Source organism: Cygnus olor, chromosome 6, assembly GCF_009769625.2.
Source record: "Cygnus olor isolate bCygOlo1 chromosome 6, bCygOlo1.pri.v2, whole genome shotgun sequence".
NCBI lineage: Eukaryota > Metazoa > Chordata > Aves > Anseriformes > Anatidae > Cygnus > Cygnus olor.
In genome coordinates, this window is record NC_049174.1 from 36902982 (window position 1) to 36929683 (window position 26702).

Below are 26702 nucleotides of genomic sequence, written 5' to 3' on the forward strand. Positions count from 1 at the left end.
GGGGAATGGGCTCAAGTTGTGCCAGGGGAGGTTTAGGTTGGATATTAGGAAGAACTTCTTTACTGAAAGGGTTGTTAGGCATTGGAATGGGCTGCCCAGGGAAGTGGTTGAGTCGCCATCCCTGGAGGTCTTTAAAAGACGTTTAGATGTAGTCCTTAGTGATATGGTTTAGTGGAGGTTTTGTTAGTGTTAGGACAGAGGTTGGACTAGATGATCTTGGAGGTCTCTTCCAACCTAGACGATTCTATGATTCTGTGATCTTGCAAGTCTTTTATGAAATGAATATGCTTATGCTTCACGTTTTATAGTTTTTTATATGACTTTCTATGCTCCTAAATGTCATTTAAATTATAAAAATTACTGATGGATGGCAAAAGTCTTAGTAAACAACGGTAAAATGGACAAAAAAGCAAACAGACATATCATACAGTAGATGAAGCAAATCCAAATTTTAGAACAAAGGAAAATGTTATCAAAGTTTCAATCCTATAAACCATGGTTTCTTTTAATGGGCTTGAAGGAAGGCCCCCTTGGCAGGCCAGGGTATTGCATCATGTTGTAGTTAGAACTACTGACTTGATTCTGTGCTGTTGTTTGTGGAGATGACTAAGTTGTCATTTTTAATTAGCTTTATGCTCTTCTCAAAGGCTAATTACTTTACTTTTTATCAAGATTACTTGATTGGCAATGACAAGGGTGCCATGGTTACGTATTTTTAGAGAATTCCCCAACCTGCACAATTATATGATTTTTTGTTCCCCCTGGATTCTTTGTGCAATAAAGCCTTTAGTAAAGTAGTGCTTAAAAAAACCACCATATTTACTATTGATATCAGAAAAAAAAAGTATTTTTTAATTATTATTTTTTAATTTTATTTATTTTTGGCAGGAAGGCCATTGCTAATGTATTTAGTCAGTGTGAAAAGCCATTACCCTTAGTTTACCTCTCTGTCAGTGACACTAGTGCTGCTCTATTACCTTCGTTGAAGTTACCTCAGGCAAACTGAATTTGAGATGTGAAGCTTTTCTTTTTTTTTTCCTCTCTACAGTTGTGTATCCTCCCCTGTCATCATGGAAATCTGGACCGACTTCAACACATACTTATTTCAAAACATACAAATAAGGCAATCAGATACTGATGTTCAGAGCATTTACCTCCCTGTTTACCCAAATTTTGTTGAAGAGCCCTTGAGATAAGTAGGAGTGCTGCAGCCACAGGTGAAATCTCTCCTTTCTTTAGCCACCTGTAGATTGCTATGATATATTCTTGTTTGAAACAGCAGCTGCCCAAAAGGAGGTGCTTGTGTGAATGCTACCTTGAGGGGGGAGACAGTGCAAGGGAGGATGAAAACTTCTCTGACGTTTTTCAGAATACAGTTATGCCCTGAGAATCACTACTTTACTCCTGTTCCGCAACACATAAATACACATCAGCTGTGTGGTAAACCAAATTCTCTCAGGAGCTTGTCCTGAAAGAGGGAAAGACATGATGATTTAAAGGCTACATCTGCAGTTCTTGCAGCTGCTTCGGTTCCTGCTGCTGGAGGAAAATGCCCTGCATCAACAGCCTCTTGACGCAGGGGCTTGGAGCAGCTCCTGGGGCAAAAACCCAAGGGAGTCAAGCACTGTCACTAGCCTGTTGGACAGGAGAGGAGTGGGAAGCCACCATGCAGCTCACAGGAACGCGGTCACTTCTGCTGTCAGATGCCCCTTCTGGCATTACCTTTCCTGCTGCGTTGCAAGTGGAAGAGAACTCCAACCCATGTAACACTAGTTGCATTCTCCAGAATCTATGGAAAGTAAGATTAGACCAGGCAACTTCCTAAACAAAGTGAAGGTCAGCATGGTGTGGTACTGGCTTGGCATACCCTTGTATTAAAACTCACAGGAGGAGCTGTTGAAGGCTGTGAAGCCTGCTGGAATGTCTTCAGTTGTAGGAAACACGTGCGACATTTCTGTAAGAAGGCAGCTGAAGATGTGAGGATGTTCTGGAATGAAGGCTTGCACAACCTCTGTGTTTTGACGTTATTCTCCTCGGTGATTGACTGGGAATGTAGCAGCTCCAGCTACCGCAGCAGTGTGGTGTGATTCCTTCCAGCCTATGTGTAAAAACCACCTTCGTATTAAACATCGCTCCTCCTTAACAAGCTAGTAACACATCTATGATTTCAGTAATTAAAATAAGTTTTTATTGCTTTTTGCTTATATTAACACCCCAGAGCAAGCAGACAAGTCAGGTAGGCCAGCAGCTACCGGGACTCTGGGAACAGGGCTTAGGCTCCCTGCTTCCTCTGCAGTGAGAAAAAGAGGCAGGACCAGATGCTAAACGTATTAAATGCCTTAATCCTATGGAATTTGATGGAAATTGGTGCCTAAATACTGCGGAGATCTATTTTAATCTCTATATACCTTAGTTCTTCATCTGTCATATAAGGGTAATAATTATACAGCGAAGTATAACAACAAATGCAATAAGGAAAACAAAGTGCTCAGCTACTATAATCGCTAAATGTAAAAAAAAAAATATCTAAGGAAGACAATATGCTTATTTCTTTTTTATGAATCTTGTTTATGTAGTACTATCCAATTTTAGAGAGGAGTGTTTACCTGCTTGTTGATTAATTTACAGTTGTGTTCCCCAGCTGCAATCAGAGCACAGTTTCTCTTTCAGAAGTTTATTAAAAGCAAGCATCAAAGAGAAGGTAAGGATGCAACTCGACTTTTAGAAAGCAGAAGAAAAGTATTTATTCCTCAATGCAAAACTGAGGCTTTTTCACTTCTAAGCTAACTTTCAGCATCTCAGCTTTCTATGTGGAGCCTTGCTTCCAGTAAAAATAAATGATCCCACATTCCGTCATGATAACATATGCTCATGCAGAGCTCAAAATTAGAAGGAATATGAAGTGTTCTATTAATTGCATGAATGTTGATTGTTAAAATCATGTGCTAATTGGTAATATCTGTGTGCAGTAGGTTCCTGCAATATGTGTTAGATTACATTAACTGTGCTTGTGACTCAGATATCAGGCATTATGCATTTTATAGAAGGATTTAAAAAAAAAAAAACAACTTTGTGTAATTAGGTTCTACAGACTATCGGTGTAGAAGACTTAGTAGAAGATTGTGTAAAGGGCATATGAAGTTAGAGGCATGAAGAATACTGAACTCTAAAGATGCATCTGCTCCTCTTTCCCATGGTGTGCTTTCCCTCAAACACTCTCCAAAGTAATTCTCACCATGTTTGCCTTTAAGTAATTCCCAGGGAATGAAGTAAGAGCTCTTTCTCACAAAGAGGGCTACCATGGTGCTTACAATATAAATTTGACTGTTTCCATCTTTTTTTTTTTTTTTTTTTTTTTTTGAGTGAGCTTTCTCAGTTTTCAGTTTTTTCCTTTGCATTGCCTAGGCTTTGAACCAAGAAGCATTCAGGTAAGTTACAGAAAAATTAGATTACCACTGGTACTCACCTATCAATGTGGAACTTGAGCATACTTAGCAATGTGACTCTCCTCTTCCAGATGTGCTTCTTCTCCTTTCCTAATCCCCGGAGAAATTTTCATATGGATCTGTTTTGTTCATTGATGTTTCAATTTTATTGAGTGCCATGGGTATTTATCAAAACAGGCAAAACAGAGGGAACTAAAACTTAAAGCTAAATATGGTAAGTTATGAGTGTTTTTAGGAGGTGTAATGGTGATTTTCACTCCCTGTGTTGCAAAGCTGTGGTGAGGGATTGGGAGATGAGTCTAACACAGAAGCATGGGGTTGCAAACTTTGATACCCAACCCATACGATATTCTGTGTCATCCTCTTTCCAGAAAAAAAAAAAAAAAAAAAAAAAAGTATTTGTTCATTCACATTTATGCACAAGGGACACATCACTCCTCTCCTCTCTGACACACTAGTACTGTATGTTGGCTTGGCAGATTTTGATGGAGCTCTGTAATGTGCACAGGTATCATGTGCCTGCCCACTGCAGAGTTAGCTGGAGGGAAGGGTGGGAACAGACCACCGTTAATTCATGCAAGCTTAAATATTCCCCCAAAGGAAGATTCAAAGTAGCAAGGATTAAGAAAAAAAAAAAATCAGAGAAGATTTCTTAGTTGTTCAAAAATGAAAAGAAAAAAAAAAAAGAAAAAAAAATTAATCTGTTTAAATTTTCCATGGATTGCATTGAAAAACATATTTAAAATGGAACTGTTCTAACTAGCATGATTTTAATTCATTTTACAGTGGACCAACTTGGTAATGATGCAATGAATTAAAACACGTTGTCTGAGAGGAAAAATGGATGCAGTTTTGGTAAAGAGAGCATTTACAGAAGTGTTAGAAGTCTTGAGCCTTTTCAGGGCTATTACTCTAATATCTGTTGATTTACTGATCTTGAAACAAGCCAACCCCATGGGTTCAAAAGCTTAATGTTAAGGCACACTTCGTCAGTTGTCCTGAGAAATGCCACAGATTTAAGAGGAAATCAGTTTTAGCCCGCATCCAAAATGCTGATACTGAATCAAACAGTGCATGAACTATATTCAGAGTTTTAATTAAAAGTAAAACTGACAAATTACTCACATTCTAGTGTTCATAAGATGGTTATCCATTATAGAAAGAAATATTTTTTCTAATGTACATGCTCTCATACATGAAATAGTTTCTAGATTTATTTTATTATAATTGTAAACTATGGCACAAATACTTCATCTTACCTCCTTAAAAATGTTTTCCAATTTCTTAGCAATCCCTCCCCTTGCTCTCCGCCAACTCTGATTCACAAGCTGATGCATTAAAAAGGGTGAACAAATGTAGTAGATGAGATGACCACTGGAAAGAGGTGGAAAAAATAACAAAAAAATTAACCAGAAGAAAATTGCTTACTAATTTTTAAGATACAAAGGTTAATCTAAAATGACTACCAGCCCTCGAAAGGTTAACTGTCAAATTAAATAACAGGGACATACAGTGGTCACTGGCTACCTGGGGGAATAAGCTGTTAAATTACTTACTTCAGTTCACATAATTTACACAGAGATTAGCTCCTTGTGTCTCTGCCTGGCTGCGCTTTGCGTATTGGAAGCTTTTGTCCCCATCCTGTGCCCATGAGGGCCTTGCTGCAGGTGGGCACGATGGGATAAATGGAACATGTTTCTTTGGAGGCAGAAGTACATCAGGGAGTGGGGCAAGTTGTCGCTCTGTAGGGAATAATAAAAATCAGGTTATTCTAACTTCTTCTGAACAGCTACAGCTATATGGGTCACTATGGGCTATGGCATGATTCCCAAATGTGGGGTTTGGACTGGGGTCACCAAGTCAGTGCTGGCAGTGAGGAGATGCTGAGGAGCACCGGCAGCTCCGCCAGCAGTGCTCCATGCAGAAGCAGGCGAGGTCTGGTGCACCCAAGACCGAAGGACGTCACTAATTTTAATGAAGCCGAAGGGAATCCGGGACAATGCTGGATGTGTTGATGTGGGCTATTCTTTTTCCGTTATTCTCTGTTCCATTGTTCTGAACTGGCAGGATTTGGCAGCCTGGAGGTGGATGTCACCGCATAACTTTCTGTCCTAGAGAGCTGCTTCGGAGGATGGCTGAGGTCCGTTGAAAGGCTGCAATGGCCCCGAATGCTCTGATGTTTGCACCTAAAATCAGGCAGGGAAGGAGGGCAGGCTTACAGGGCTGTGCTCATTGTAGGTACCCCAGCAAAAGGCTCAGTGTCACTAACACAGTGACTGTGGGGCAGCGCTGGTCCCCAGGGTCTTCTCTTGCCCATGGACATCCCTTGCATGCAGGCCATGACATAAGCATCCCACTAGGCTGGAGGCCATTCAGGGCATTTCTCAGGCCACACTGAACTCAGACGCCCATGTCCTGTTTAAAAAGTGCTTTTTGCTACCTGCCCGGCCACTGAATTGGCAAAAATTATTTCTCCCCTCCCTTCAAGAGCGATGGTTTCCTGCTGTTAACCCAAACCATAATAAAACCTTAAATATATACTGTGAAAAATGTTATGCCTACTTAAGCAAGATAGTTGCCTGTAATAGTGTGCCATAAAGCAATCTGAAATTTTTATTGTCTGCTCCCCAACTGCAGTTTTATTTCTTTTTAGCAGTTTTTCTATCTACAGAATTTTCTTCACATTGAAAGTTTCGAAAGAAGTTTTTTCCCTTTCCCTGGATACTCAGTGATTATTTGCAAAGCAGATCCTGCTGCCAGTACAGATACGCACATGCATTTTTTCAAAACTTCCAGTTTCCTAAACTATTATAGAAAAAAATATCATTTAAATCAATAGAAAGCCTTGATATGATATGCTTTAAAGGGCAGCCTGACTTCCAAAGGAGCAGATGACGTAAAACAAGATCTCTTTTGTAAAGACCGAAGTAGGAAATCAGGAAAAGAATAGAAGAAGGAAGAAGGGGAAAAAAAAAAAGTAAAAAAAAAAAAAAAAAAATTAGGGGGTGGTAAAGATGTTGCTGCTGGATCTCGCTCCAGAGACAAAATATGTGTTTCATTGCCACGAATAAACTGTATCCAGGGAGCAAGCAAATGAAAAAGTGAGGACAGGAGATATCTTATTTTTGTTGTTTGTTTCCAAAGAGTCCACCCCCACATAGGTCACTTGGAATTCATTTGTCTACATCCTGGACTGCACGTAGGGGAAAAAAAAAATGCCTGGGATCTGAGAAAGAGGAATGCGATAGGGCATGGGAATCACAGCGTCACGGTGGTCACCAGAGCATAGTTTGGCTTGTCTTAAAACAAGCAAGCACCGTCGGACCTCTGTAATACCAGCAAATCGGCAGTGCTATCGGGCTACCTATCACGGGCTGAATGCTTGAGAAAAAGTGTGTGGGTTTTCAGACGGAGCCTGGGGCGTTGGAGGGCTCTCGGAGCTGCTGCTTTCCTCTTGACATCCAGCACTGCTCGGTGACCTCGGCAACAATCCAGTGTACTGTTACAGTTCATTTCAATAATTAAACAGTTCAGGGATGGCAGGGCTTTCTTGTTGTCAATAGAAAATCAGGGCTGCAGTTGCTTTTTTTTTTTTTCTCCCCTTTCCCTCCGCTGAAATCAGAAGTGTTTGTTTTTAATTATATTAGCTAGAGACAATTAATTTCACAATCGGAACAAAAAAGAAATGTTTTGCGAGAAGGACTGGCAACTGGTAAATGCAATTATTATTGTAGCACATTTTCAAAGGAAGAGATCCCAGATCCAACAAAGTCATATGTATAAAATTTCAGTCATATAATATACTCTCAAACAGCAGATTTACTCTGCAAAAGATGGGAACTGCTCTCCCATCTGGAGCTCTGTTCTGTTTGTGCCACGTGGACCCATTTGATACCCGCTCCGAAGAAACACCAGCCAGCACAATAGGCCACTGCCCATCAGCTGCTCTGAATAATTGGTTGATATACCATTTTAAACTTGCCTTACATGGAGATGATTAATATCAGCCTCCTTTTAAGTGCTGTCTTGCAACAACAGCTTAAAAAAAAAAAAGTATCTGTGCAAACAGCAACATTTACATTTTTTGCTGTTTGAGCAAAAATGAAAATAATTCAACTTTATGTCAGGGGTGTCTTGCAAAACGTCCTCCAATTAAAAGCCTATTTTTTGAGAATCTGGCTGCACCCCTTTCATTGCCCATCTGGCTCCCTCCCAGCTGCTCCCTGCCCAGCTTGGGGCTGCTGCTCACTGGTGTCACCGGCTCTTCTCTGTGCTGGGCTGCGGGGCTGCTGGGCCACGGTCTGCCCTCACTTGCGCTGATTTACTCTTATGGGAATCGGTGAAATTGTTGTGGATTTATACTGCAAAAGGGCTTGGACATGGCTAAGCTTAAACCGTGTGCCCAGTGGGTTACTGTGGCTGGAGATAGGGGTTGGTGAGACTCTGCAGGGTGCATGGAGAAAATTGGACATCCCACAGAGAAAAGCACAGCTCCAGCGGGCTCAGCAGGAAAATGCTTTCATTCAACTCCTAAGCATCCCACGCGGGGAGTAAGCACCCCTGTCTTGACACCGTGGTGGGCACCCCTTTGCTTGCAGTCCCCAAGGCACGGTGCTCACATCTTCACCGAGGAAATGCTGCGCCAGGCAGTAAGAAACATGGCTTTATTGTCATTTTCTGGGGGAACTCCACCCCGTGGAGCCTTCTCTTTAACCCAGCAATAGGGAAGCGAAGGTGGCAGAAGAGACAGTGAACACCACTGTCTGTGAAACTTTCATTTCATGTGGGTGTAGCTGAGTCCCTACTGAAGCAGCCCCAGACACGAAGCAAAAGAAGCTTCAGGAGAAGTGTGACTTGCAAGGGCCACCACTCTGGTGAGATGGGGGTGGTGGTAACCTCTATTTCCATCCCTTTTTCAAGGCTGTTTAAACATTTTACATTAAAATACTTAATGTATATATTCTGTAAAATTCTGTTAGTTGCCTCATGAGTCTGTCTGTCAAAACGAAGCCATTTTTAAGCTCCAAGCACCGAGTAGCAGCTGTACAAGGAATATTTTCTGTGCTAAAGGTCTGAAACAGAAGTTAAACATAGAGCTTCGTTAGACTGGAATCTAAGGCACTAGGTTGCAGGTAGGGTTATCAGCTTGGCCTTTAACGTTCACACTTCCAAGTCCAAGTGCAAAAAAACTCTCACGTAGCAAACTGGCCCTAGCTGGAAGAGCAGGTAAAAATATCGCCTATGTTCCCAAATTCACAGAGAGCAGAGAGCGGGTACCCACAAAACCTGCTGTCCCTTGTGATGGGGCTGATCTTGCTTTCAGGGGGAGTTCCCCAGAACCCTGCTGAGCAGTGCTGATTTATATCATTGTCAGAGAGATCAGCTTTGCCCTTTGACTACGTTTCTAGTTCCTCTGCTTGCCCTGTTGTTTTTTCTTTCCTTTTTTTTTTTTTTTTTTTTTTCCTCAGGGGAAGTGGGGGGGAGAGGTGAGAGGTGTGGGGGTGAGAGGGGCGTAGGGAGGAAACCTTGCAAAGCTGAAATGAAATATGAAGTTTCTCATTCTTTCCAGGTAAATGCATGCCAAATCTTGCAACGATATTGGCATGCTCCCAAAGTTGCAAAATAATGAAGAAAATGTTGAGATTGGGACTCTGTGCCCATTTTAGCAACATGCCTTGTAAGTGCAATTAAAGCTGCCACTCAAGAAACACAACAAAAACAGAAAAACAAAGGAGAGCTAAAAGATAACATAGAAACGTTCTGAAGTATCATCTTATACCTGCAGTTTAATTCTTAAAAGGTAATAATAATTATTTAGGGGCTGTGGGTATTTTGGTCTACACATCCATGGTAGGTCAAGTCTGGTCAGTCCAACATGACATGTGGTGCCTACGTCTAAAAGAAGCTATTTTAGGGGCTACACTGCACTGGTCTAGTCCATGGATGGGTTGCCTACCAGCTGTCAATGTGGCTCTTGTAGACATCTGGACCACTTGGGAGGTTATCTTCCTACTGCTTGTATCTAGGTGTCCAGACCTGTCATACCACGAGGGAGACCCTAACTTTGTCTGTAGGATGGGACAGTATAACTGTATAGAAGCATAAAGGTAGTTTAAGGACACTTAAGTCTTGCTGCCACTTGCTATTACAATTATTGATTAATGCTGTTATTACAGGGAGAGGCCTCTCAGTGTGAAAGCGTTTTTGTTATTCTTTAGTCTCCACCATCATATTTTTTGCAGAAGTTACTCATGACAGATGCAACTTTCCTGGCTCCAAAGGTAGGGAAAATAAAACATAACATATTGCAAAAACTTATGAAAACAAAACAACTGGATTTCCCATGCTGTGTCCCTGTTCTGGCTGTAATAGGCTGAAACCAAGCTTTCTGACTTGTTACCCTCAAAGGACATTGCACAGTAAGGTACAAAATCTTACAGTAACATTTAAGAAGCAGTCTGATCCTGGGAGTCACTATAATAGCCTTATAAAGACCTGTAGAAGAATGATTTCAGTGATCTATTATTCAAATTCCTATCCATCTATAGGCAAAAGGAAGAAATATTTTTTTACCCCTATGTTTTTTTTGTAGGATACAAGAGAAAATATCAAAAATGCAGGAGCCCCTGGTGGTACCAATCAAAGTGCTCCTGGTACACCAATGGATGACATAGACTGACTCTGCTCTGAACTTTGGATCTCCAATCCAGTTTAAAAAAACAAACAAACAAACAACAACAACAACAACAACAAAAACAGATGTGAACTGTGAATATGTCTTAGAAACTGCAGAGCAGAGAAGAAAATTAGTCTCCTTACAGATGTCATGGACAAGGAAACCTGAGCCTACTCCCATCAATTTCGATGGTAGGCTCAGACTCACTGAACTTTGGTTGTCCTCCTCAAAGTGACACAGACAGAATAGACTGGGAAACCAGAAGTTTATAGTTAGATGGTTGCTTCTTCTGGAGCCGGGAACTGCAAACATAATGACATGATTACAGCACTGAAAAGTGATCTAAAGTAATAAAACAGAGGATATTTACCTTGAGGACAGTTGTGTTTTGTTGTATATTTAAGAGAAATAACATGTTTGGCTAAGATACTTCTAACACACAGCTTTTTTTTTTTTTTTTCTTTTTTTCTTTAATATGTAAAGGTTTCCAGAGTGACTCATGAGAGCAGCGCTCAAATTCCTGTTTCATTAGCTGTCTCAGTAGATATGAACCGAGCTGTTGAGAAGATAGGAGCTGCTGCAAACTTACTGCTAGTTCTTTACCAGCAATTTTAACTTTTTGGTGTTTCAGATTCATTGACATTGTCATTTTTTTTTCTGCTTTCCTGACTGAGACGGGATTTGTACTAACAGGCAGGAGTGTTATTGTTCGACTGCTAATAGCTAAGCACTGTGTTTAGCAGGGGTAAGGGAAGCAGGTAGGTTAAGGACATAGAAATACAACTTTCAGGGTACTTCAGGTCCCCCTACCTGCTGCTGCACTTCCCTTATTCACTTTCAAAAACTTAGCTAATTGGATCTTGACATAATTTAGTTTTCCTGACTCCTCCATTCCTGCAGTGATGATGCACCACAACCTCGATCCTCTGTTGTCTGAAGACCTTTTAATTTACATGGGAAGTATATGTATGACTAATTTATACCACTTGATTTTTCTTTTTACTCCTGTTTCCGTTCCAGCTTGCTCTTTAGCTGGAATAATATTTTCTCCTTGCTGATGTTTACAGACTGATACATTAACTAACAGTGATCCTGTTCTCCTGGAGCTTTAACTAAACTGAATTCTTCACCATGCACTGTATTTCAGAGCAAGCTCTAGCAGTTCTCTCTACCATGACATTGCTACTTCATCCTGGAAATAATTCACCTGGTGCATCCTAAGACCACACTGGCTTTTTCACGGAGTTATGTTAATAGCTGAAATTGTCAGGTAATAAACTTATGTATATTCTCCCTGTTGCCTCCCGCTTGTGTTAGGTAGAATGAAATTTAACAAGTTTGTGAACCAAATCATAGGTCATAAAAGGTTTTTTTTTTTTTTTTTTTTTTTTTTTTTTTTTTTCTCATGTCTTTGCATTTTCTACTTCTGGCTGAAACCAAGGGCAAGAAAGCAATTCCCCTGAGTCTAATCTTGGAGCCCCTTGTTCAGATGAAATGTTCAGGTCAAAGGGACTTTGTCCCTTAAATGGGGACAGTCAATAGAAATCTCTGCCAGCCTTTCTTTTAAAATACGGTCTGAAATCTGTGTCCATGTAGCGGCAGCTTCACCCATCTTAGCTCAGGAGCCAGGATAAAGCAGTGGTTTCAATGCTATTAATTTATGTTTTTATACATTATAATAATGCAAATTTGGCAAAGACTTGTAAAATCATGTATAAAACAGAATTTTCCATTTCTTCTGCGTGCAGGTCTTCCACCAAGGGCTGGGAAATGCATAAAGCTCTTCCCTGTAGGAGGAGGTATTTCTCCTCTTGGCACAAGTGTGGCACTTCCCCCATTCCCTTATCTTAAGCTGAGGCTAATGCACTGTTGTTTTTTCTTGGTGCAGTGGTATCTCCCATATGCATCTGTAGAAAATTGTTGGAAAGTGTTCTACAAAGACCAAGAGAAATGTCAAAGGCAAGTGCAGAGGTGAGACTTCCTTAGGTTTAGATGCCAAAAACTCTGTCAGCTGTAGAGGTACAGCAAATTCGCTTTTCATCACCCATCAGCAAAAATGGCAGAGAGAACTTAGGCATTTTTTGTTCTTTAGATGGAAGAAGCCATAGAATTGGGCCTTGAGGAGAGATTGCAGAATTTGTCTTAGGATAATTCCAGTAAACCTAAAACAGGAAGTGGAATTTAATGAGGGACTTTTCTCTTTTTATTATGCTTTCCAGATTCTAGGGCTTCAGATAAAAATCTAAGTGTTTCACTATTTGCTTTAGCTAAAATCAGAAAACAGCTTCTAACGCACAGTCATGTTGATAGAGTCCTGCATAATTCCTCTTGTGCTAACTCCACACTGTTAGCACTTGAACTGCATAAACATCCCTCATCCAATCGCTGATTCTGCTGCATTTGACGGTTGATTTCACAAGAGATAGACCATTAACTCTGAAAATAAATTAACTGAAAATAAATAAATATTAAAATGAAAACAGAATATAGCGATAAAAAAAATATAGTGAAACAAAATAGACATTAAAATCATAGTAAATGAGTATCTGAATCAGAAAAAGAGTCTAGACCCAACTGTTAGTTACTATACTTTACTTCAGTGGAAGGATGCCTGACTATAGCTGTGGTGATGTCTTTACAAAGTATCCTCAGCTGTAACGCTACATTGGTAACTCTTTCCTGGCACTGTGTTTTTCCAAAACTATGGTGCTAATATCAGCTGAGGGTGTCTGAAGGGGACTCTGTCACTGGTTGCTATGACTCTGAGCTTTGTTTGTCCTACTCAGAAGAAAAAAAGCTCAAATTTATTCAGAAAATAAATGAAAAAGTGCCTTCAGATCAAGTGAACTAGGGAGGGCTTCATTACTTATTGGTTGTGTATGAGGGTTCAGCCTCTGTTCTCATCTTGTCATGCATTGTTTTCACTTTGCAGAGTGAACATGACTACGTGGGAAGAAGAGTGAAGATTCATGCCCAGAAAACATTATTCTTACCTCACACCAGTTTTACTTCGTGTTACTTCGTTGAACATGCTAGGATGAGATCAGCTAGCTGTACAGTGAGATGAGCAGCCCTTCCGTAACATTCAACATACTCAAAAACAGCAGCTATAGATCTGCTGATACACTCCCTGCAGTGCTGACAAAAAGTTAATGATGCAGGACTAGGCTTCCTTTGCTGTCGCTTAGGTTGTTTTAATTGATATTTGAGATGAACAATGTTTCTCAGCACTGAATAAATGGACGCACATATTACCTCCATCAAGTGTTTTACACTCAGCTCACCTTCAGTCTCTTACTGTCTAATGGAAGCATAAAATACCTCCTTGCTGTGTTCATTTTGACTAGTTAGTAGTATTCAGTGGCTGCATTGAAAACTGTTCATAGTAAAGAGTTTTAATACTTTTACTTTAGTCATCAGTGTGGATTTCTAGCAGAACATATCCTTGATTTTACTTGCAGATGTGACGATCAGGATATTTACAGCACGGGATGTGACCTTCGGCTGCCCTGGGTAAGTCACCCCCTGCACACTCGGATGTCAGCAGTTTAATACTGAGTGGGTTAAACTTGACTTTCAGGCCTCATAATTTGCTATTTACTCTTTTGCCTTTCATTTCTAATTACATGCTAAAAAGTTCTCTAGGAAAGTGGTCAGTGCCTTTTGAATTAGTTTAAACACCCTTGGAAAAAGGAGGCTGCTCACCTCCTCCACCTCATCTAATAAGAACTTCCAAAAGACTGGACCTCCTGCTGTGAGGGAGGGACCATGAGACCCCCTTCCATGGGGTGGACTCTACCCATACAGAGCAGGATGCAGGTCCGTGCTCTAGAAAGGAAGCTCCTACAGTTATAAAAGATGAATTATTTAACCTTAGGCAAATTCATTTTGAAGATAGGAGTGTCCCACCTCATTCCAAAGGGCTTCCAGCTCTGGATTTTGGTACATCGTCAGACTGCTGAAGCCATATCACCCTTTCTTAAGCCTTAACAAGGACCTGAATGACCCTTGCAACCTTTGCCACCTTACTTTTCCCTGGTTCCCACATCACTGTGAGAGTCACCAGCCCTGCTAGACCACACAGAGTATGTGGGCCACAGCTCAGCGCCTCTCTGCAAGGAGAGGTCCTTTCTGCATTTGGGAAGTAGCTAATTGGACTGCACAATTGATTCACTTGTCTGCTTTTGGAGGGTAATTTTTCAGTTTTACACTTACTGTCTGATAAGGCTCGTTGCAGTTTTGAAAGTTAATTTGGACATTAACTAATATCTGGTTCATATCCTTGAGGATTAATAAGATTAAGTTACTTATGAATAGGTATTCCCTATTGTTTAAATAGAGATTGTTTAAAATATTTGAAACTGCACTCTTGATAAATGTGTTTGAATTCTAGCACCTGGCTGGTTCTTAAGAAGTTTAAGAAAGTTTTGTCCCAATTGATTTTAATAAAGTAAAACAACCAAACCAAAAGATCCAAGCAACAAAATATAAAGATATCTGAATAATATTGGATATCAAAGAAAACCATCTTATGGTACAAAAATATTTGAATCTGGAAGATTTTGACACTTGATGCAGACAGTATATTAAGAAGAGCTAAGCAATTTTTTCAAATCAACACAGAGGCAAAGGAGTTCCTGAACGTTGATTGCTGGTAGTGTTAGTTAAAGTGCAGCAATAAAGTTTAGTAAACTTTTTACCTTCAATAATCGTGGGCTTACCTGGGTCAAAAGCATTAGTCATGGATATTCATTACACACTGCAAGCTCATAAAAGACAGCATATGGCAGTACTGATTTTTTTTGCTATATAAAGTTAAATTCATAGTTATAGCATCTGTGCAGAATTTGGAGTCCCAACAATTAGACTGAGGTCAATGTACTGAGGCAAAGATTGATGGCATTCTGTAAATCTTAAATGACAAGTGAAATAGATGTAAAATAAACAAACAACTTTATTTCTTATTAAAGACCAGATAACCGGGGTGTGAATGTTAAGTGCTCAGTAATGAGGACCAAGAGGAGTAGTATAATGTTGTGGGTTGTGTAACTGGGTTGTAATGCAGAAGCAGGAGGTACGATATTGAGCAGGTTCTTGATTGCTTTTTGTGTTGATATAACAGAAATAATGGCTAACAGCCACGGAGTAAAACACTATGAACAACAACTAGTGAAATTATTCTCTGCTCAGACTGATTTGTGAAGGTTTATAAGTGAGGTGAGGAAGTAGGCAGTGTTTCTAGAGACTTCAGAATCCCAGAATGGTTGAGGTTGGCAGGGACCTCTGGGACCACCCCTCTGCTCAAGTGTGAACACCCAGAGTAAGCTGCCCATGGTCAAGTCCAGGTGGCTTTTGAAGATCTCCAAGGAGGAGACTCCACAACCTCTCTGGGCAACCTGTGCCACCAGTACTCAGATATCTGCAGCTTTGCTTCAGCACCTAAAAATCACTTCCAGATTTTTGCTCTTTCCTAATTTTTCAACCTTTATTTATTTATTTATTTATTTATTTTTATTTTTAATTTTATTTTTTTTTTCAGTGACAAGAAAGCTCCTTGGCAGGGAACACTTCCATCATAACTTAGGTTCTAGATTTTTTTTTTTCCTTAATAAGCAAACTTTTCTAAAGCCATGTATGACCTTTGACTTGGTAAAGTTTTCAGTGTGTACTGCAGCATATGGGGAGAGAGCGGGAGAGATTGCAAGTGGTGAGTAAAACCAACATAACTGGGGTTACCCCACCACTGTGCTCATCCTTTGTTTTGAATCAGTTTGTCCATAGTGTCCTAGCCTGAAACTGGAAAAATTTATGACTTGCTGATGGAGGCAAAATTAGTGGCTAAACTACGTGTTTAAAAAGGAGGAAGGGTTAATAGGTATTTACCCAATTTTTGAAGTAAAAGGTTTCAAACCAACTGTGATAAAAAGATGAAAATGCACATATTATGACTTTATCACAAGCCCATGCATCTGTATGGTTCTGGTTGTACACGGCCCTCAGGTCACTGCCTTTTGTGGTTCAACTACCATGTGTTCTATCTCTACGTCATATGCTACTCTAAAAGGGGAAAAAATATATATATATAATAATATAAAAGAAACCAAAAGCACTACCACAAGAGACATAGCACAGAAATAACATCTGTTGCTCTTTTACCTGCTCATACTTTCCCACTTCATAGTTGAGGTTTCTGCTGATGGTTCACCATGCTGATGCTTCACTATGCTGATGTACGTGAATGTCTGTAGCAATGTGTTTGACTCTGCAGTAGGGTATGAAGAATGGGAAGAAAGGGGAGAAGATTATTTTGCTCAGTTGTGAAGTTAGAGACAAGGAATCTTGTGCTTATTTTATCCATGCAGTTAGGAAAGCATGCAAATGAAGTGTGAAACACAAATTATTCTCAAAACAGAACAGGGCCATCGAGGGAAATCCAAATCCGGGACAACTTCAAGAAATCACATAAAGCTGGGACTGAAAACACATGAAGAGGGAAAGGTGTTATTTCAGAGGGAATAATCAATTAAAAATGGACCTAGAATATACATTGTTTTATTCTGTATATATAACCTGGAATAGTATTTTCAAAGAAGATATATCACTTAAAAAACATGCTGCACTGCCATTCCCCCCAGCCAAATCCTGCCCTCAAGTGTGTCCAGGGTATTATGCCAACTGACAACACTGCATGTGTACTCGTGATTTCGTCATAGAGTGTTCTGTTTCCAAAACAAGAAAAAGACTGGAGAACCTTGTTGGAGGTGGAAGTTGGGCAAGAAAAATATACTCTACTGACCAAAAAATAAAACCACGTGTAAACACTGGAAGTGTTGTATTGATTATCTTTAAACCGAAGTATTTATCAGTGTCATTTTTACTGAGGTTATCCCTGGCAAGCTCTTTATTGCTATAAAGGAAGCTCTCAGTTGGCAGCTCTGTGTAGTGGTCATTCTCTTAAAAATGAAAATTTAGTATCTTCTGGCATTATATCAAGCTCCAGTAAAACTCCAGAAGAACCTTATATATAACCTAACTCTGAAGATTGGCTCAAAATTTGGAACAATAAGTACATTCTTAGTTTCAAAGATGAGCTTTTTTTTATTATTATTATTATTCTTTCTCTCTTTTTTTTCCTTCTTCTTTCTTTCCTTCTTTCTTTCTTTCTTTTTTCTTCTCTTTCTTTCTTCTTTCTTTCTTTTTCTTTCTTTTTCTTTCTTTCTTTCTTTCTTTCTTTCTTTCTTTTCTTTCTTCCTTTCTTTGTTCTTCTTTCTTTCTTTCTTTCTTTTCTTTCTTTCTTCTCTTCTTTCTTTCTCTTCTTTCTTTCGTTTCTTTCGTTTCTTCTTTCTTTCTTTCTTTCTTCTTTTTCTTTCTTTCTTTCTTTCTTTCTTTCTTTCTTTCTTCTTTCTTTCTTTTCTCCTATTTTATTCTCTTTCTCTCCTGTAAGGAATAATAATGTCTTACTTAAAAGACACACTCATGTTTTTGGCCTGTGCTCATGACATCTTGTGCAGTTAAGACACTGGGTTTCCTAAGCAAGGAGAGACACCTTTCCTTACTTGGGAGTAATCCAAGGAAAAATGGTTATGCTATGGATGCATGCAGGAAAGCTAGTCAATAGGTGACAGTGATCTTTTGACTGCACTTCCCAGCCAACGTCATATCATATTTCTTGGAATATGGTACCGAGGAACTGAGAAATTATCTGATGGGTTTACAGTTTGGAAAGATTTTACCCAAGAAGCCCTGATTTGCCAAAAACAAGTAGTTAAAAGGAAATATCTTTGTTTTTAGACTTACTCTACTGGAAGTAAGCGGATTTGGTTTCTGCAGAGCTCATCCACCTGCAATGGTCACTAATGGGGACTTCCCTAGGACATGGCCCTGAATGCTGCCAGTGTTGGTTTAACCTACTTCAAGAGGAACCTACCAGCTACGGAGGGCCTACTATTACTGATCCCAAAAGCAATTTCAGTATCAGAAGTGCCCCAGCTCTTGCTTTTCCATGTTTCCAAACAAGGATTTTCAGCATCTGACATTTTAAGAGAAATGTCAAAAAAAAAAAAAAAAATCAATTCTGATTTGCAAAAATGAAAGAAAGTTAAGTTCAACTTTTGCAAGAAGAAGTTGAATAAACAGCCAAAAAATAGATTTCAACCAGCTACAGGAGCTACAGGTGTATAGGTGTAATGGTCAGGGTTTTACAAATTTGTGCTTAGTAAAGAGACAATGGCTTTCATCAGAGTAGTGTCGTTGCCTATTTGCCTTCAGAAAGCAGTGGTTTCTTCAAATTTATTCCTCGGGTTACACACTTTTCATGCGAGTTAACAGTTGTGTTTTGTTTCCACCCCAAAGAGGCTGGCATCCTGGTGGACTGCACTGTGTGCTACGTGCATATGCTGAGCACTGATTAGTTATTATTCATGAAGATGTTCCAGAGGAGCTAAGCTTTGGCTATGGCTAGAGGAGTAGTACTTGAGGTGGTTTTGAACCTGCTCATTCCAATACTAAAAATATCATGTGAAGGCACGCAGCGTTACACGGGCTTCTTGACAAGCTAACAGGGAGCACCGTGCTGTCTTGGTGCCCTGGGGCCACCATTGATACCTCTGGTACACCCCAGCTCTTCTTACCTACACTCTGCTCTGTATCTAGACTCATTTTTATCTCATTTTAGAATTCACCGTACTCTGTGACTGTGCGGGGCCATACATGATCTGAAATGGAAAACCTGACCATAGCTATCTGAATGGAAGACTTTGGGCTGGGTGTTGCACAAAAAAAAAAAAAAAAAAAAAAAAAAAAAAAAGATTCGTGCACTCTCAGGTCTGTGGTAGAAAATTTCTCCAAGGTGCAAGATGACCTCAGAAACATTCTCATGTTTGCGCTGTTTTTGTTTGTTTCTGTTTTTCTTTGTTATTTCTGAAAAGAGGGAAATAAGAATTTACAGATTTTTCTTTCTTTTTTTCTTCAGAAATAAAATATAATCATGTCACAGTGCCCTGTTTGGGAGATACATTCCTGGCTTCCATGCTACTTAAAATGAGATCAACTTGTGTGGCCTTGAACAGAATGGGAGACAGGCATATTTTTTATTGCTGATTCCAATTCAGAAATTCTTAACTTGCTTAGAATTTGCCAGATTAAATGAAAAGTTACTGTAATTAGGGATTTATTAAAACATGGATCCTTGATCCAATACAATATAATAACTCATTTGTTTCAAATAAGACCTATATAATTGTTCCATCATTGGCCTAAACAATTCGAGCAGAGGCTTTGAGCCTATCCATTCAGTGCAGTCATGTGTGTTCTCCAAATCCACTTGCAAAAAGCAAAATGCTCTGTGAAATTTTTGATCCCCAAGCTACTCTGCAGGCAGAAGCCCCTAAAACAAAATGTGTCATTGTAATTAAAAATTAAAGTGATGAAAGCCTTTATTATTCAGCACTACAAAGCAAAGGCTATTAAAATACTATTTTTATACATAAGGCTCTATTTTAATATTTTGTGAACAACTTTCCCACTCCGTATCTTTAAAAACAATAGTTATTGATTTATAATCTTATAAATAAGGCAGTAAAATATTGTAACACAAAACTATAAATAGATATTAAAAAAAAAATCTGAAAATTGCTCCCAAGTCAAGTCCATATATGGCACTAGTCAGCAGAGGGCCATTTTACAGAGACATATAAACTGCAGAAAATAATTTCTATTGAAAATTCAAAGAAATCTGAAACTACACACTGCCACAAACAATGCAGCCATAATTAAGGAATTACCCATTCCTTCTCCTCATCTTTGAAATAAGCCTTCTCCTTTATTTAATTGGTTGGATACAGAAAACACATTACTATATTTGGGTCCTATTTCCCTAGCATAAGAATAGTCCTACAAGGAATTCCCTGTAAAACAGTGTTGCAGTTCTACAGTATATTAGAAAAAAAAAAACAACAGGAAAGTGTTATCCAATAGGCAGATGTTAACTTAAAGTGCACATTGTTTGGAAAAGGAGTTAATTAACAACTTATTAATTGGATAGAAAGTCTGAAACTGTTGTACTTCTAGCAAATACATAATTTTCTTCAAGTATTATTAAAGCGTTTTTGTTGTACCTATTAAAGATTCTTGTCTCTAAGTTAATTTCATTATGCTAATAAGCTATCATCGTTACAGAACCTAAGCTTTGATCCATGTTAATTGTCGTGATCTTCAAAGACAAAGTCACCACTTACTTTAAATGAATTTTACATCTTTTTAAAGAATCACACGGAAATTAGGGGAAGTAATTAATTTTTTATTATGTGTCTCAATATTTTTAAGGGAGGAAGTCAATGGTATTGGCTAGAATTCATTTTAACATTTAACTAGGGAAAACAGCATGAGGCAAAAAAAACATTCAGATGCAAAAGATTAAAGAAAATTTGAAACTGGGACCTAATTTGTCTTGATAAACTTTGGTGTTTAATATGCTTCTTTTGTTCTCAGTGTGAAACTGCAGGGTTTTGATTTGTAAAAACTTTTTGAAGAATTAATTCTTTCTAATTTTTATTCCTTTCTTTGCTTCCCTTTTACTGTAAGACAGTGGAGTTGACCTTCAAACCATAACACTTTAAATATCTATGAACATACAAGGTTAAATCTATTAGTGGTCTGAGATAGCTGTTACACACTTGCAAAGTGCATACCTTCTGCAGCAAATTTTATCTTTTACTGAATGATAACAAGCTCACATCAACCCTATGAGTTTTAAAAAAGAATAGAATAAGTGTAGTAAGTGATCTATTCCTCTTTGCTTTAAGTGTTGGTTGTTTTAACCCTTTGATGTTATTCAAAGCTCAGTTCTGTATCAATAGGGTACTTTTCTATTCAAAATCAGGACCTCAGTGTTAGCATCAACACAGATATGACAGTTTACACAAATTCTCCTTCATCTGTTTCAGACTTCTCTTATGCAATATGAACATTTTGTATTTTATTTTATTTTATTTTATTTTATTTTATTTTATTTTATTTATTTTATTTTATTTCTTTGTTTTATTTATTTATTTTTTTATTTTTTTTTTATTTTATTTACTTATTTTAAGAAAGAAAGTGTCTGCTGTATTATCCTGACAAGGTCCAACATTTAAAGCCATGCCAAACTGAAAATTCTCTCTGTCATATTTATGAAGTACAAGCATCCTGTTGCACTAGCAATGAAAAATAGTGCCTTTAAAAAAGGCAGCAGATGAGTAATTTAAGGATAGCAATAGTGATCGAAATCAAAAAACCTACTTCATTCTTCCTAGTTAGCAGCATGTAAATACTGTAAACGCAAGTAAACATCAAGTTTAAACTGAACCTAGACTGGTAGGATTTCTGCTACAGACAGGTGGTGAGCTCATTGCAAGGATTTTTCAGTATTAATGCTGTACTCATTTAGACTAACACCAGGCTTGAGTGACCCTCATCTGGATTTAACCTATGACCTGTCAATCCAGAGACATACTTTCAGACCTCAACATCAGTTTTGCATTTTTTTTTTTTTTAAGCATAGATGACTTTAATCATTAAGCAGCTTTCATAACTGGAACATATACATGTACTATTCAGTGCTCTTTGATTTGTAATCTAGGTTTTTGCCCATGTAATCCCCAGTGTCTGAGTGAATTCTGCAGAAGTTCAGAATTCTTTGATCGAGTCTGTAGTGATTGGGCAGAGGATTGCATTGCTTGTCCATCTGTTTTTTCACTTTTTGTGGCAGCATTTTTTGTTGTGCTAAAAGGTCCACAGATATGGTATGACTGCTTGTTTGTTTGCTTGTTTTTTTTTTTTGTTTGTTTGTTGTTATTTTTTTATTATAATATTTGGTTATTAGTTTCATACCCAGCAGGAAATTTTCTGATGAAACAAGATTTTATTCGATTTTGATTTTTTTTTAGATGTTAATTTTAAATATATCTAGACAAGAAATACATATATGTATATTTAATTTAGATGAACTTTTGGAAAAGCACAAATGATACTGGCCATCAAGTATGACATGAAGGCTTAAGCTACACTGTTGTACAGAGAAGCAAGAGCCACCTCACTACTTTGTTAAATCCAGGAAAAGCGTTGGCTTCCAAAGTGCCCTCCCCTTGCCTAAAAAATTTAAAGGCAAAATTCTCCTTAGCACATCTTTTCTTAATAATGGTAACACTCCATAAATGTTTATGTTAAAACACAATTCAAGTGTACTCATCCCAGCAGTACTAAGCATGTCAAGTGAGTCATTTTTTCACCTGGCAGTATGATGTTGTAAGACTCAGTTGTCTTAACTAATCCTGGCTAAAATGCAAAATTCTGTTTTGTAAGAAAATTTCTGGCCGGCTCTAATCTTAACCTCTTGCCTGTCTGTAGCTTCTAAATCGATGTCACAGTTGTACCAGCTTTGAAAACCCATATGTTTGTAAACTAAATAAACCTTGATATTCAAGGAGATGAAGACAAGAATTACATCTCTTGGCAATGGTGCTTTGAGCTCAGTTTCAGCTAATGTTGGCTCCTCATTTTTATGCCCAAGTTCTACGCCAAATCTTCCTATCTATACAAACATATTAACACTGACTTTGCTAATGCTGTGATGCATCAGCCTCTTATCTTCAGTTTTGACCGTAATGTTACATAATAACTTTGAAAATGCATTTTTTGATAGATCGGGGGACTGCCTTCGGTTTCCCAACTTTTTTATGGAGCTGCCTCTTCTACCCACTGACTAAATTGGCTGCTCAGTGCTCCCTGCCCGCCAAGGCAGAAAGGCTGCCAAATAGTTTCCTGCTCCAAAGACCCTCTGTATCCCTTCTGTGTCATGGGCCATGACTCTGCAACTCTAGTGTTTTTCCCAGGTATATTTTTCCCATTATATTAAACTTATATTATCTGCCTTTCATGATGCAACCCCAGGTCTTTCCAAAGTTGCCATAAACCTCTACTCATCCCATTTTCTACAGTCTACCATTAGGCAGGGTTCAGAATCTTCTTAAAAAAACGTGTAATATATTAACCTGTAAAAACTTTGGTGCATAAACAAAATGGGACACTAAAATACAATTTATAAGTTCTTATAGGTGTTTCTAATACTGCCTACTAGGACTATTAAAGTTGCATAAAGATAAGAGAAAAACATTTGTCATGAGTTATATCTGGCTAAAAGTCTTCCTCTAGGAATTTCATAGCATATTCCTTCACATTGTATTATTGCCTTAATTATTTTTTGGCCTAGACACAAAAGTGCAGTTCCATCTCTCTCCCTATCGTGTCCAAAGAGTATACACATTCTGTTCATTCCAGCTCTCAAAAGAAAAAGCCTAAAAAGACTCTCCTTTAGCTATTTAGGAAAGGCTCAGAAAACTTTCCTAAGTGTGGCTACTATGTATGCCAAGAACTTTCTTATTCATGGAAGATGTCCTCAAGCTCTCTGCTATTGTTCTGAGGTCTTCCCCTCGCCCAGACTGGCTTCTCCACATTCCTATAACTGCTCTGCTCCTCACGACACCCAAGAATTCAGCATCCCCCATCCCATCTATGGTCTGCAGCCTGCAAACACAGAAAACTGAGTCAAGCTCTTAAAACTTCCAGGCTCCCACTTACGAAGCCAAAAGCATTAAACCTTGGAGCTATTAGGGTTTCTGTGCTCTTTATATTAAAGTTACAAGTTGTAGGGTAAGGGGATCAGAGAGCTCATTGGGCTTCTCATGGCTGAAAGTGTCTGTTAATGATCTCCCAGAAATCTCAGAAAAGCCAAAGGATGAAGGTCTTTGGTAGGCTGGCTCTCCCAAACGTTCTGTTTCCAACTTGCCTTTAGTCTGGTATGGATGAAAAAGACCCCAGAAGCCTTGGAAATCATAGCCAATGAGCCTATTTAGTGTTTTATAATATTTTAGTCTCTACTCTACTGCAAAATTTTCATACTGCAACTTTTCAATTCTTTCTTTCTTTCTTTCTTTCTTTCTTTCTTTCTTTCTTTCTTTCTTTCTTTCTTTCATTTCTTTCTTTCTTTCTTTCTTTCTTTCTTTCTTTCTTTCTTTCTTCCTTTTTCTCCCTCCTTGGCTATTAAAAATTCCACTTTTAATGCAAAGCAGAGATGGTGTTCCGTGACCACCCTATGAGCACAGCGATCTGCAGCTCAGTTATAGGAAATCATTCCCTTTAAACAAGAGACTGAGAACGTGATCCAAACAGGATTTCCAGTATTCTACCACCCAGATGACAGCTAGACTGCCCTGCCTATATTATGCTCCAAAATAAAACTGAAAATAATGCAATTTTTCAATGTTTTTGTGAGAGAATATAGATTAAATGGAGTCAGGGAAGCTTCAGGTGCTTACTGGAGGTGGTCTGCGTGGCTAGGTGCAAACTTGCTCAACTCAGTCTGAAATTTAGTCTGCACAAAGGGTCTGCAAGGATGGCACATCCTAGTCACCTTCATGACAGCACCTTAGTGAGACCCAGCACTTCTGGATAGGCTCTTATGTTGGACTGATTTTACCTAAATCAGGCATCTAAAGCTTAACAGTTTTTGTTTTACAATCTGTGACTGCATAGCCAGCTAACTGGGTATTTGCCCCCCCCACCCCTTTTTTTATGTATCTCTCAGAAAAGTAATGACATTCTCAGAAAAGCTCTTCAATTTTCCTGTTTTCCAGAGCAGTTGCTCATGAAAAAGAAGTTTGACTTGAGACTTGCTGTGGGAATGTTATTCAAACACTGGTTAAGTGCCAGAATGTGTTGGGAAGAAAGAGTTTCCAGAAAAATATCACCCTGATTAAAACCTGATTTTACTGAGTTTTCGTTATGCAAAGGGTTACCAGAATAGTAAAGCAATGTCATTAGTCAGATTTTCCTCCCCTTACTTGATCATTACCAGTGATACTTTTATTGCTATTATTTGAATGATTATTGTCACAACAACTCATCAGTGAGCTACTTAGGTACTGCTTTCCTCTAGTCTCACTTATCACATGATAAGTTAGATGTCTTGTTGATGCCTGTCCTTGTTTGGCAGTTTTTCCACATAGTCTTATTCTTTTATAATAAATTTAATTAGATATATGAGAAAAAGCTGGAAAGAAAGTTATAATGCCAGTGATTTTTTTACTCCCTATGTTATGTTCCTCGTGAAGTCACCAGTGTAACTATCAACAGAAAACAGCCTGTCTTATGCTAAAGGAGAAAATTAAATCAGCAAACAGCAAAGGACAACAGAAAATAGTATTTTGATAATTGAAGGGATTATGTATAATTTTTCTCTTATAAGGCCATTTTTAAAGGTTGCATATTTAGGCTGGTTCTTTTCAAAAGATAGAGCTGTGGGCAAATCACATTTGATACTCTTAGTAAGATCTTCAAAATGGCCGTGGGTACACAACTGCTCTCTAAATATTGGATGGAACAAACATCCACCATGGGATTTCTGTGAAACATGCCTTGTTTTTCATCTGAGCCATGGATGTGGTTAAAACACCCTACTGTATTCTGCAAGTGCTGTACTCCTCTTGGTAGGAGATTGTAAGATGTTGGGGTTAACTGTCAGATGCTTTACTCTTCTAAAGACCTTTGCCTTTTAACTAAATGCTTGCTTATCTTTCTAATTTAACATAGTCCCACATTCTTTTTGTAGTAATTTTGGGCTATCTGATAACATATAATGGAAAACATGTTTATGTCTTCCACTAGTTCTTGTTGCATATTTCAAATGCTTAGAACAACAATTTTCAGAAGCTTTCATTAAGGTTAATTTAAAAACTACATTAAATACAAACAGATTTTCTCACAAACAAAATGCAATGTGTACTTAACAGACTTCTGTATGTTATATTTGATAAACTACCTCATATAAATGCAAATTCTGACTTTATGCCAGAACCAGGTGGTATGGAAAATATTTCTATTAAACAAATAATGCTGGGAGAGCAAACTTCAAGTTACAGTATGTTACACTGAGAAAGAAGATCTTTTCACTGAGGTCAGATGTATATTTATGTTATTTCTTCTAAGGACGTTGCTTCTCATGCACTAAAGAAGATGTTGTACACATCAATGTAAAAGGCAGGTATACGTATACATAGGATAAATACCCATTTTTACTAAACTTAATTTTTTTTTCTGGGGTGGGGGGATGGTGTTGGTGTTATATGTGGTTATTGCTGACTCCATTTGTTTTACTGAACATCTGTATAGGAAGATATCACGCTCTGAGCTGAACTTGGAAACTGAACCAGGAGGGTCAAGAGGAAGAGGAGCAACTCTCAAACCTGGTATCATTAGGTAGGATATGCAAAAGGAGCTTCCTATGCTTTTTGCCGGGTGCCAACTCCTCTTGCTGCAGTTGGATAATGTTCACTTGGAAAAGGAACATGAAAATTAAAGCTGCCAGAGGCGACTCTAAAGAGCATATGATGGAAACAAATTGAGTCACCACCAATGTGGCTAACATTGTTGGTGGAAACTGGGACACCCGCATGAGCCATTGTTCGCTGTACCTCGTCTGGTTTATGTAGCTCACTGAGTTGAAAGCTGGATCTGCATTAACCTTGTGATTTGAGGAGGATTCATGC

General features: G+C 38.5%; 2 long non-coding RNA genes across 4 annotated transcripts in view; both read left to right on the forward strand.

Annotated features, from left to right (window-relative positions):
- LOC121072211 overlaps window positions 1-9896 on the forward strand; it is a 53378-nt gene extending 43482 nt beyond the window's left edge. For all 3 annotated transcript variants that reach the window (XR_005821075.1, XR_005821076.1, XR_005821077.1), the window contains 3 exons: window positions 1049-2701; window positions 9016-9246; window positions 9623-9896. This is a non-coding gene — a long non-coding RNA (uncharacterized LOC121072211). The remainder of the gene's footprint in view (window positions 1-1048; window positions 2702-9015; window positions 9247-9622) is intronic.
- Window positions 9897-9905: 9 nt separating this feature from the next.
- On the forward strand, window positions 9906-26422 carry LOC121072212. The gene is made up of 5 exons (XR_005821078.1): window positions 9906-11392; window positions 12011-12093; window positions 13055-13180; window positions 13584-13635; window positions 26326-26422. It is a non-coding gene; the product is annotated as an uncharacterized LOC121072212 (long non-coding RNA).
- Window positions 26423-26702: the final 280 nt, after the last annotated feature.